This window comes from Varanus komodoensis, unplaced genomic scaffold (assembly GCF_004798865.1).
Source record: "Varanus komodoensis strain SLA01 unplaced genomic scaffold, ASM479886v1 scaffold15, whole genome shotgun sequence".
NCBI lineage: Eukaryota > Metazoa > Chordata > Lepidosauria > Squamata > Varanidae > Varanus > Varanus komodoensis.
The window spans coordinates 8,956,689-8,970,137 of NW_025335440.1; positions in this window are offsets into that span (position 1 = coordinate 8,956,689).

The following is a 13,449-nucleotide window of genomic DNA, read 5'->3' on the forward strand; positions in this document are numbered from 1 at the left end:
GGAGACACAGACAACAAATAATCCAGCATGGTCATCTTCTGATTGGAAATGCTGCAGAAATCTGTTGGGCTAAACTGAGACAGCTTTTGCAGCGTCACATGCCAAACACGGATGTGGTGGTGGCAGGAGCAGTAAGAAGGAAAGAAAAGAACGAACCCTTTGCAGAGAAGCGGCCCAGCTCTTGCACTTTACGGTCTGCTCGGGTAGATTTTGTCCAAATCTGAGGAAGAGGCAGAGGGGCAGAGTTGGGCAGCTGAGTTGCAGTGTCAAGGTGACCTAGGAAGGTTCTCGGGCGGAACATAAGAACCAGCCCGCCTTGGAAAAGGAGGGGCATTTCAGAGCTGGAGGGAAGGAGATGGAAGGGAAGTTCTTGGACCCAATGGTGAAAGGACAGGCAAAATGAGCGGACCCATTCAGGAGTGTCCGGAATTCCTGCAGTGTTGCAATGAAGCAGCTGGAATTACCCTGAGGATGGAGTCAGAAGCTTTTCTGAAAGGGAGAGAAGGAAGGCAGGTTTCAGTTTGGATTCAACTCTCCATATGGCCAGATGCTGCTCCCGTAGCCCAGTGAGAAGACTGCTATGATTTCTGGTGTACTATAACCAGTTTGGCTCTAATAAAAAGATTGTGCTTCTAATTTCTCATCTCAGATTGCTGGAGAGGAACAGAGGGAGGCAGAGATCCACTCGCCACAGCCCTGCAAAATCTCCCTGCAACGCATTCTCCGCAGAAGTTTCCCAGGCTGCTTCCTCCCAGCCAATCTTGCTTCTCGTTCCAGAGCACGGCTTGGCGCATGCGATTAAAACAAAGGCAGCAGATGGACGTGAAGGAAACAATTCTTTTGATTCAGCCCTGCAAGTTGCCAGCCAACCTTATGGAAGCCCAATTCCTTATGGAATCCCTGTTCCTTCTACACATTTCGTTCCACCCGAAGCCAGCGTAGGCAAGGAATGGCCAGGAAGAGTGTTGGCCCAGGCGCTTCAGGGTCTGAGTCTTGGGTTGGCAAGTCCTTTGCTCACATGGCACAATCCATCGCCCCAGCCTGCAATACCTTGGAGCACAAAGGGGCACTTTGGTGCGGCCCACAGGTTTTGGACTAGGACGCCCATGATCCACACCATCAGCCATGCTGGCTGTGGATGATGGGTGTGGTGGTCCAGCATCTCTGGCGGGTTGGCGAAGGCTGCCCCGCTCAGGCCAGCTGTCCTTGCAATCCGGCAGATACTTCAGCAGCAATCACAGAGGCATAATTCGCCTGGTGCCGCAACATGGAATAGTTCAAGCAGCAAGGAGGAGCCCCGGCTCAAGTCGTCCAAATTTGAATGCGAAGGGTGTGGGCTGCCTTACCAAGCTTCTCCGGAGCAGCTGAAATCAAAACTTGATTAGTCACTCCTCCTGCACATAGCCAAACGTGTGCTCGGTTCCACACCCTATTCCAACAAATTCGGCACGGGGGCACTATAATTCCAAATATTATTCTTCTCTTCTTTGGAAAACAATCCTTGAAAAACATCAAGCCTGGCACAGATGACTTAGTATACCTCCCAAGATGTTGTTCTCACACACAGAGGTGGGTAAAAGACACTCCTTGGGATTCCCTGTTCCCTTTTAGATGAGTCACTGAAGGGCAGAGGACGCAAGGACACTTTCTCAGCAGCTCCCAGGGGAACCGCCGCAAGCCAGTTAGCAATTAAGTTCCATTAGCTCTGCAGAAGAGATGCTCCTGGTTTCTGGCAATGGACCAGCAGAACCTCCTGGTTTTTTGCAGTCCTTGCTCGAGTGGGTGTGGGGATTTTCATGCTCAGTGAAAATCTTCGCACCCTCCCTCATCCAGGGGTTCTCATCGCTCTCCATGTAATATTAAGTAAGGTGCTTTCACTACCTTCGAGGAACATCATGATTTTCAATGAGCCTGAGGATTTCTTGAATATATTTTTGAATATATTTTTGAATATAACTGCATTTATATGGCTGTCCTTAACCAGTGCCTGGTTAGGGTAATGGGCTGGATGAGGGCCAGTAAATTGAGGCTTAATCCAGGTAAGGTGGAGGGCCTGTTGGTGGGCAGTTCAGCATTCCAGGTGAGTGATATTAGCCCTGTCCTGGATGGGGTTGCACTCCCCCTAAAGGATGGGGTGTGCAGTTTGGAAGTGCTCCTCGATCCAGAGCTGTCCCTGGAATCTCAGGTGGCAGCAGTGCCGAGGAACACTTTTCTTCGGCTGATTTACCAACTGCCCCCTTACCTGGATGAGCAATGCCTAGCAATGGTGACCCATGCTCTGGTGACTTTCTGATTAGACTACTGTAGTGCACTCTACATGGGGCTGCCCTTGAAGACGGTCTGGATACTCCAGTTGGTCCAGAATGGAGCTGCCAGGACGTTAACGGGGACCAGCAGGTATTCACATATAACACCCGTCCTCTACCGTCTACACTGGCTGGCAACTGATATCCGGGCCCAATTTAAGGTGCTGGTGATGACCTACAAAGCCCTAAACAGCTTGGGTCCTGGGTACCTGAAGGAGCATCTCCTTCTCTGTGTGAAGGTGGGTGGGTGGCTACCTGGAGGAGGGCCTTCTCTGTGGTGGCCCCCCGATTATGAAATACACTCCCCAACGAGGTTCGCCTGGCACCGGCGCTTTTTTCTTTTCAGTGCCAGCCGAACCCCTTTTTCTTTTCCCATTGTTTTAATGTTTGATTGGTTTTAATGTGGTTTTTCTATTACTGAATTAATGGATGCAGTGCCCTATTTTATCTGTTGCTTTGTTGTAAACCGTCCCAAGACACCAGTGGATGGATGGTCTAGAAAAGCCTTCGATAAATAAATAAATATTAAATATTAAATTGTATTTTTCAGATTTCAATCTTTGTAAACTGCCCAGAGAGCTTTGGCATTTGGCTAGTACAGAAATGGGATGAAATGCAATCGCCAAATCTTATCCTATGTATTAATAGCAAATTCATTCCCCCAGCAGCAAACACAAGGAAGTGGAATCCACAAAAGTAAAAAAATAAAAATAGGAGGGTTAAAAATTAAAAAAAAATAGTGCAGGGGAAGTCAACAAGCTCAGAAAGGTCTGAGCCTGTTTGGTTGAGTATGTTTTTGTAGGAGAAAGTAGGAGACAAGACGGCGGAATGGTCTGAAAAAGTGTCTAACAAGAGTCCTGAGGAGACCTTGAGGCTGCAACAAATTCTTGCAGTTCCGACTTTTCTTAGCTGCACCTCTTTCCGGGATGCTGCCTTGCTCTTGCACGGAGCGCTGCCTATTCATAATAGCAGAACACGCCCGTTCTTTCCCCTTCTGTGGAGGCTTTTTAACGCTTCGCTCGAGCTGATTCACTGTTTCCAGCCAAGGCTGCTGAGGCTGATGTGTTTCCCCCAAGTCCCCGCCCAGGCCTCCCTGCACCTAAGGAGAAAACACCTCCAGGCTGCGAAGTCAGTGTCTGAAAGCAAACAAATACAGGCTAATTCGGGGAGACTCCTCAGAGAGAGAAGACACTGCAAAATCAGGAGATTCAAGTGAAACTACATCGACTTGCATGCAAATTATCTCTTTCGGTCCATGGAAGAAAATGCATTCAAAGCAAGCTTTGGGGTAGAACAAGGGGTGTATTGAGCAAGCTATTCTTAGCTGTGTCTTGACTTTTGTTGTAAATTCCCTTGCAGGCCACTGGGAAAGATCTTGTGATCGATGAACTTTATGTGTGTGTGAAATTGCGGTTCTGCCCTGGAGCTCTGCAGGACCCTTTCTTGGGAAGAAGGACAAAATTACATGTTCGGCTAAACATGCTATTTTTAAAAAGGTGTTTGTGACTTGCTGCACTTCTTTCTTAGCAAACTGCCACCAGTCTCTGATGAGGATTGATGCCGTCCCTTTTCACCCCAAAAAGGTAGCATTGGCTACTTGTACACTAAAGGGGAAATAGGGGCTGGGGAGGAGGGTGCTTTTCAACAGGAAAATGACACAGAGAGCCAGAGTGGTGCTTGGAGTGTTACATTATGTTTTAGGAGATCTGTGTTCTAGTCCCCACTTAGCCACCAAGCTCACTGGGTGACTTTGGGTCAATCATTGACTCTCAGCCTAACCTACCTCGCAGGGTTGTTGTGAGAAGAGCCTGTAAACTGGGCTGGAAAAGAAAGGTGGGATATGAACAAAACAAAGGGGTTTTTTTGAGGGGGGGAATGGTCTCCCTGCACATAATCCTGATCTAGATGTCATGGGGAAGTCCACCCCACATAGTTATTTTATTCTTTATTATTTTTTTATCAAAAGCTTTTCTATCCCGTCCCCTACAAACATCTCGGAACAGCTTTCAATAAAAAAGATAAAGATATATTTGTTTTTTTAAAAAAAGATACCTGCCAGATCCTGATTCCACTTTTAAAGAGCGTGTTTAACAGGATTGCATAGTTTGGCCCCAGCACCACAAATGTCTAATCAGGAATAATTTCCACAGCACTTGGTGGGCCTTTCTCCCATCTCAGTGAGTGCAGAATTGTATACATGATGTGGGGTTTTGCAGCTTAGGTCCTTGCAAAATCAGGTGACCCAAAGAGAAAATGGCCATTCTGAAATTTTGTGATATGAGAACTGCTGACGGTGTGTTCCCGTGTTAAATTGTTTGTGGAATTTGCAATCCTCCTTTCCACGAAACGTTGCTGAAGGTGCAAAGGTAGGATTCTAACATGCACCAGCAGCATCTAATATCTGTAAATTTCTCTGGGGAAATGGGCATTCAAGCTTGATTTTCTTTGTTTTGACAGGGGTGCAAAACTCCTCCACCCAGAGCTTGGGGGCTGCCCCTCTTCCTGGCAGGTGGAGCCAAAGACAAGGGGGGGGGGTTCAACCCCCACCACACATCTGGGAGAGGGCTGCCTAGCACAGGGCTGGTGATCCTCTCAAGGCTGAGGGATGGATTTGGTTTTGGGGGGTGCCTTCTAGTCATGGGGGGGGGGGTTGAAGCAAAAAGCGGTATGACCACAGACAGAATTGCAGAGATCACAAGCTACAATGACAAACTACAGAAATGCCAGGGGACCACCAAAGAGTTGGTGCCTGGGGAAACAGGGTGAGCTGGTTTTCCGCAGAACCCTGGAAGGGCAGGATTTGGCCCACCAGCCTGAGGTTTATAAGCCTGGTTTGTTACACCATCTAAGATTGTTATGCAACATGGAGTGTCTCCTTTTTCTGGGGGAAATGGCACCAGCTTCCTTCAGCCCCAGCTGACTCTGGTCATTACTGCTTTATTGTTCTATCCCCATGGGCTGAAGGGCCACATAAGTATAATTTACGGGGCCAGCTAGGGTGGTGTGTGAGGGTGAAAGGCTACATTCAACAGCCTCTGGACTAGGGCAGAGTTGCAGAGGCAGTTGGTAGCCCAAGCCAGGTGTGTGAGTCAAAGTCTACCTGATCAGGTAAGAGGTGAGCACTCCTGTTTGCTGTGCCTTTGAAAACTGCCTGATACCTGGGAATTTAGGAGATGCATCTTTGTCCCGTCCTCCAAAACAACGACATGCTTGATTCCCCCCCCCCATTTCATCTTCACAAAACCCCTGTAAGGTAGGTCAGAGTAACTGGCCTTACTAAGTCAATCAGCGAGCTTCATGGCCAACCAGGGGTTTGAAATTGATTCTCTTTGTAGCCAAACCACCACACACCACAGTGCCTCCCTTACTCGGAAACTCACTGATTCCTCTGATCTTACAAACATATTCAAACATATCTTGGCAACACTGGGGGCTAGAAACTTGGACCTTGTTTTAATGAAAGGTGAGATTATTCTGCAGCTGACACCATATTTTGCAGGGTTTTTTGCACATCTGCACTTTGGAGGCATACCCTGTAAATACACCCCCCCTTTCTTCTGCTAAATATTAGGCTGAAAAAGTTTGAGCTGCATGGTTTTAGAAACAAAGAAACTGAATGAGTCAGAAGGGGTCTTCTGGGCCATCCAGTCTGACCCCCGGATCCAGCCAGCTCCACTCAAAACCAGCCTAGAGTTTATTTGTTCCTGATATTCCCCAGAAGCACTGAGAAACAATACACTTTTTTCCTTTGGAAGAAGAGGCAACTTAGAAGGAAAGTGGAGATGCCAACCTTCATTTTGGGCACAGCCATATCTTGTGTTTTAAGGTTAAAAATCCATGCTACCAAAAGAACACTTGAATATAATAATACATTTTATGGGGCCAGCCTATGTTGGTATAGGAAGCAAGGTATGCAAGCCACTCTGTTGGCTGACAAAGAATTATGTAGAACCGGAAAGCCTGCATATTCCCACACCAAGCTGGCCAGATCCCATGCAAGATACCATTAGATTTTATTTATTTCCCTTCCCTCACTTTTTAGGGATCTTCTATCCTTTCAGCTCCTGTACTGTATGGATCATTTAACTGTTTTGCTTGGAACAAGCAATTGCCAGGAGCACAACCCATGTCTGTCTGCTTTCTTCAACCATGGAGACAGGGGCGCCTCCCAGCAAGACATTTCCTCATTCATCACATACTGAACGATTTGCTATAACTTGTTGGCTGTGTGTGTACATTCGGCTTTACTTCTTTGCCACTGACTACTGAAATGCTTCTAACCACACACGCTCCAGTGTTTGACAGACTGGAATTTAAGCAGCAAGCTTCTATACACTTACAAATTCTAGTGATCTCAGTGGGGCTTGAGTAGACCCACAGCTGCTTCTGCTGTCTGTACAAGCTAGTTCAGAAGTCAGAGGAGTAGGAAGAAATTCTCAGTTCAAATCTCTGCCGCCATAAACTCAGTCACCTGAAGCACTTCTAGGCAAGCCTACTCAGATGTAGACATGCTGAATTCAATGGGGTGTTGTTAATTTATTCTGATTTTAATCCACCCAGTAGCCAGGTGTGCCCTCGGTGGACCACTAAAGTATCATGTAAAAAGTTAAAAATATAAACTACAAAATAGATGCTGAACAGATGGTACAGTGCCATGCAGTAGGTCTTACTCCCAGGTAAGTATGTGTACCTATAATGTTGTGTCGGATTGTGTTGTAGGTAGCCTTCCTTACAAAACAGTGATAAGTATTAGGACAAAAAGTATGTGCAGCACTTTAAAAATACTATCAAATATGCCTATATTTACTGTTCGGGTGTGAGACTCATGGGGAAGACGCTGGTTTTCTTGTATTTTATACCTCAATAATCAGGAAAATAGCTGCTTGCTATTGTGGTGGCTTCCTAGGCAAATGTGAACGATTTCCCCTTCCAGTCAAATCTATTTTTAAAGCCCTTAACTTCATCAACACAGATTTGCCTACAGCAACCAGAAAGTTTTGCTTTCACCGTTAGCTTTCATAAATATGTTTGCTACTTTACTTTCCAAATTCCAGCTTGCGTTTGCTCTCCAAAGTCTGAACCGTAACACAATCTGGTCAGCTCCTGAAATGCTGTGGGTCCGAACCCCATGGAAGGCACGAGGGGCGCATGGGTGCAGATAACATCCAGCATGCAAAGAATAAAAACATTTCTCCTAGAAAAGCAGGTCTCCCTTAAAGTCCTCCGAAGGCCTCCCCAAAGCTGAGCTACAGCAAGGAATGTGGGGGCGGGGGGGATCCCTGATCCATAGCATGAATCGGTTTTGTGCAGTCCAAGCTGGCCGACCTCCCCCCCGCCCCACACCCCCGAAGGCTCTGTGCGAAAACTTCTGCACGCGGGGAGCAGGGGCACGTTGCAAGCTGCCCGGAAAAAGCACAGGCGCTTCCAGAGCCTCTGAGCGGTGGATCTCGGCTTACCATTGCAGGCCAAGGATGTGCCGTTGAGTTCCATTGTCCGGGAGAGCGCAGGAAACGCGACCGGAAGCCACTTCTGGGGCTGAGGCAGATGTGCGTCCAGATGTGCAAGAGAGCCAAGTGGATCGGTTGTTTCTCCTCCCTGTGATTCTGCCCTCCCGCCTGTGGGATAAGGCGGGCAAGCCGAGCTCCAGGAGAACCCCTCTCCGTCTGTGCTTTCTCCTAAGTCCCAGGAAAGCCCTTGCACCGGCGACGCATTTGCGCGCCGTGGAGCCGCCGAGCGCGGAAAGGGGCTTTGGCGAGCGGCCAGGGCCGCTGTGCGCGCTAGAGAGACGCAGCCACACTCGCTCCGGCGAGGCAAGAGGGCCCTCCTTTAGCACTGACGTCCCTGCTGACAGCTGGAAAGGGGCAGAAAAAACACACACCGAGGTCTCCGCCCAGCTGTGCAGCGCAAGCCTGTCATTTTGCGCCTCTCGTGTTTACGGAGATATTTAAAGATTAAAGGGCTGCGGCTGGGGGGAGAGGAGAACGCAGGAGCGCGGCAAAAGGCAGCCTTTCCCAAGCGGGATTGCGAGAGGAGCACTTCCACTGGTGCACCGAGGAAGGGCTTATCGCGGGCTGCCTTCCAGGTGTGATGGACTACAGATCCCATCGTCCCCAGCAGGCTATAGTCCAACCACTCGGGAAGGGAGGCAGGATGGCGAAGGATGGCCAGCACGATGTAAAAAAAGTGTGTGTGTGTGTGTGTGTGTGTGTGTGTGTGTGTGTGTGTGTAAGAGACCAGATCTGTCATCACTAATCTTACTTCTCTCCCTCCAAAAGGATTTCTTGCGCATGTAAAAGACTGCTAGACTTTCGGGACCTTGGTAGAGCTGGCATCCAGCATCCCTACCAGTCAGGGCTCCAACTCAACCATCCTTTCATCATTATATTTTCTGGCCTGGCATGCCAGGCCATTTAAATTTCCCAGGATGCCCTTGACCTAGTGCCCCTCAGGGGCATTGTGGGAGGTTAAAAGAAGGACTAGATCCAGCCACTCAGGATGGCTTGGTGTGCTGCCACCGCATCCACATGAGGATGCTCCAAACCTCGAAGCAGCCCAGAAGATCAATGTACTTCGCATTCTGTGCTTCCTCGTCGGGATGCAGGACCTTATCCATATTTCTACTCCCCCTGCACTAGGGGTGGTGCTGGGTGTCAAACAGATCTGGGGCTCAGGCCCACAGGACAAACTTTCCACAAATTTGCACAAATATGTTCTAAAATTCCTCTGTGTGTGTGTCTGCACACACCTGTCTCACATGAACAGCCCTAGTTGCAGAAAGGGACATATGGACCAGGGAGAGGAAGGCATTTGATTTCAGGGGGAAAAACAGAGGCAGAAAGATTTGTCAAGCGTGAAAAAGAAACACCCAAAAAGAGTCCACTGGGGGTGTGCAATCAAAGGAACATCGACGGTTTATTCAGACATACAGAAATAATTACAGCATGTGGGTAGCCCCTGAAGAGACTACCCAGATGGAGTCTGCAAGACGCTTTTACAGCCTATGTTACATCCAGTTTGAAAGAGGATCAGGTGGGGGGTCACAAGAATGCAAGAGGCACATTAGAATAAAACAAAAGGGATTGAATGAGATTGAGAGAACACAATAAAAAAGAATCTTCTGGGCAGGTAAACCATTAGCAGAAGACTTAAGAAAGAGGAGAACCTTAGTGGCATGGGTAGAAAATGGACAGTTTTCGTGCTTCTTTTGCTGTCAGCTCAGGATAGCTGATAGGCAGGAGGTGGATAAATACCAGGCCTGTGCTGTGATTAAAGTTTTAGGGTTTTGGGGTTCAATATTAGCCCTGCTTGCCTTGGAGTCCCATTGAATTAAGTGAAGTTAACTCCAAGTAGAGTTATAAAGCAGAGACATCACCCTGCCAACAAAAGTGCGTATAGTCAAGGCTATGGGTTTCCCAGTTGCAATGTATGGCTGTGAAAGCTGGACCATAAGGAAGGCTGAGCGATGAAGGATTGAGGCCTTTGGATTGTGGTGCTGGAGGAGACTCTGCGAGTCCCTTGGACCGCAAGGCAATCAAACCGGTCAGTCCTAGAGGAGATCAACCCCAACTGCCCTTTAGAAGGCCAGATACTGAAGATGAAACTCAAATACTTTGGCCACCAAATGAGAAGGAAGGCCTCCCTGGAGAAAAGCCTGATGCTGGGAACAATTGATGGCAAAAGAAGGGGGCGGCAGAGAATGAGGTGGCTGGATGGAGTCACTGAAGCAGTTGGTGTGAGCTTGAGTGGACTCCGGGGGACGGTGGAGGACAGGAAGGCCTGGAGGAGTGTTGTCCATGGGATCGCGATGGGTCGGACACGACTTTGTGACTAACAACCACAGAGTTATATAGGATTGCACTGTGTGCCAATAACCAAATGTGTTTTGCAATGCAATGCCAGCCACCTTGAATGTCATTTTAGATTAAAAGGTAAGGTTCAAAAGAAAGCAGCAAATAAGTGTCTATTCAGAAATGAATCCCACGGCATTCAGTGCCCAGGTAAGTGCTCCATTATCCATTAAATCTGCAGCAATGCCCATACAATGGAAGAATTGTTTCAAAAGGACTGGGTTTTTCCTAGTTTTAAATGGCATCTGTCTCTGTTGCAGCAAGAGCCATCTTAATAGAGCAGCACTCCATTTTTCATTGCACCCCCAAGCAAGTCCAAACATGCAAGGCAGCTCTGCCGATCCGTATCCACAAACCTGTTCTAGCAGTTTTTAGCTCTTTGGTCTTTTGTGGGGCAAATGGATCTTAACTGCGTTCAAGGCCAAGCCATCCCAAAATACTCTGCATTAGGACAAGGATCATTCTTTGTTGCTGGAAAAATCTGTTCTACTCTAGTTACTGTGACAATCACAGCTAATTTCAGAGAAACGGGGAAAACAGAGGGGTTGGGGTGGCAGATTGTGAGCCATTTTATGGACAGGAGCAAGGGTTGTTTAACCCTCCATGAGCTAAGCCTGTGGGTGCGTGTGCGTGTGTGCCTGTGGCAGCCTTTTTAATATAAATCGCCTGATCCTGGGTAATTCAAAGGTTAAACAACCCTTGCATTACCCCACTACAGTCGCAATACAGATTCAGTGCCCTTTGCTACGGTACCTCAATGTGGGTAAAAATGGCACCAGATGGATTTCTAGCCTACAGACAATAAAAAATGAAGGAACCCTTGCCAGAAAGCAAATGTTGGCCACTTGAGGCAGAAATAAAAATACATGTTAAATACACCGTTAAAATTAGAGCCCTGGAACTTCAGAGGTTATCGAAATAGAACACAAGAAGAGTTGTGGTTTGGAACTTTTTAATTTAGATGCTCGCACTGCAAGGGAAAGTGGGAAACGAGAGGGCTTTGAGAGCTTGGCAAGGCAAACGTAAGCAGCAACCCCTTTTATCTCCTGCTGATGTGGTAAAGATGCAGGGTCGGCCCTTTCATTACGCAAAATGCTGTGCTTGCTGGGAGGAGCTGGGATGCACTGGCAAGGCATTGGATAATACTGTGTAGATGAGACTTAAACTGGGCAGGTCTGGGTTCAAATCCCAGCTGAGCCACAAGGCTCACAGGGAAATAAGTCTACCTGGCCTGCTTTGCAGGTTGCTGTGAAAATATAGGAGACCATGTACATCAACCTGTAGTCATTAAGAGTAGGAAAGAAATGGAAACAAAGTAATTCCAGCTGGAAATTGTGTGTGGTGTTCCCGTTTCAGACCGGCTGCAGTCTAATCAGATATGCATTGAAATAAAACCCATTATAGGTCTTAAACTAGGTAGGTCGGGGTGGGAAGATAGTACATCTCCAGATGGACTTCTAGGAGAGGGAGTCCAAAATATTTGGAGATATTGCTATTGCTCATCCCAGTCTAGGGAATTACAGACAAAAGTCAATACGCATTATTAACTCCTTTACAGCAGGGAGGCGGAACCTAAGGCCGGGGCACCTGATGGTTTCTTGGAGTTTGTGTAGCTTTCTTCCCCATTCAAAAGGTCGAAATTCCTTTTCTAAGATCTAGTTACCAACAGTAAGAGCTTGAACCTAAAATATGGTGCTATTTTTGCCTTGCTCACTTTTGCCTTCAGGCCTGCCCGATCCTGGAATGTGGCTTCTCCACAACTGAATTCAGCTCGCAAGCTGAAGGAACATCTCCTGTGTACTTTGCAGAATAACAACATCATTGACGAATGCATGGATTGCAACCTCGGACAGAGCACATTTTCTACCTCTGGATTCCATATAATAGGGTCTTTCAAATCTTGCCCTTACAGGAGCCAACATGGGGCTTTGTAACCCTTCTGTTTTGGGTCTTGTGCAGAGCAGAAGCAACGACAATGGCCAGAACATTTATTTTCCTCTGCAGAAATGTTGACAATCCTGCTCATGATGGGTGTGTGGGAAATTCACTAGGGACTTCTTCTGGTTTGGAATTATCCAGAACATCTTGACATGCAGCATTCCTCTGAGATGCATCTCTTGGCTTAGGTTTCACTGGGCCAACTTAATGAATGGAGAAAGGTGGGAGGAAAGGGCCATACAGTGCGTTAAACAGTTCCAATGGGCTCTTGCATTGATTGATTTATTGAATTCCTATACTGCCCAACAGCCAAAATTGTCTGGATGGTTCACAGAGGCATACTTAAAAATAATTTAAAATATGCAACTCAAAACACAGAAAAACATCATAAAATTGGCTATAAAATGTAAGCCCAAATAAACAACAAAAATGCATTAATCAATTATATAAAAAGACCCAGTTAAACTTATTATGGTTATTAAGGAGCGAAGCCTATTCTGCAGCCCCGAATTGGCTGGCTAGTGTAAAACAGCAGTAAGCTCCGGCCAGGAGAAACAGGTATTATTCGGATCCTCTGCAATGCCACGGCTGCCTGCAGGCAGAAGGAACCTCCTGTTCCTGCACTGCCACCTTCAGCAGGTGAGGAGAGGTGTGCACTGTGTCTCGCTTTGCCAGCCAGGCCATCAGAGCATGGAACTGTTATCGCTCTTCCGATGTGTGGCTGCTGGATGATTAGCAGGGCCCATGGTAACATCAGCAGCTAGGTGACCCGCCATCAAGCCTGGAAGCCTGCTTCCTCCTGCAACCAACAGCTACTGATTTCACAGGGAAGGACATGGCCCCAACTCCACTCTGCAGGGTCCCAGCTGCAAACCAACCGGCCAAAATTTGCAGCCACAAAGCTATTGCCTGAGTCTACTTTTTTCCTCCTCCCACCCAACCCCCTTTCCTTTTGTGTGGTGCCTTTTGCACGGTAAGCAGGGAGTTAATTATTTCTTTTTTGTAAGCTGCTCCAGAAGGCTTTTGACTACAGGGCAGGATGGAAATGTTTTTTAAGAAAAAACAAAATGATTTTTAATTGCATGATTTCCCTCCTGTAAATCACATATATGGGGATCCCAATCTGCTTTGCCATTGTCAGGGAGGGGAATGAAAGCCACCTTCAAACCAGAGTCATATTCCGGAATGAAGCCCCGAACCTGTATTTTATGCTAAAAAAGGACCCACATCATACCTGACTGTGTCGTGTGCAATTTGTCCCTCGGTATTTGCACAGTGGCACTAGCTGAGTAAACAACCCACAAGCTGCTTTCACTGGCCTGCAAAACTTAGGCTCCCTGACCTATGTAGCATGTGGA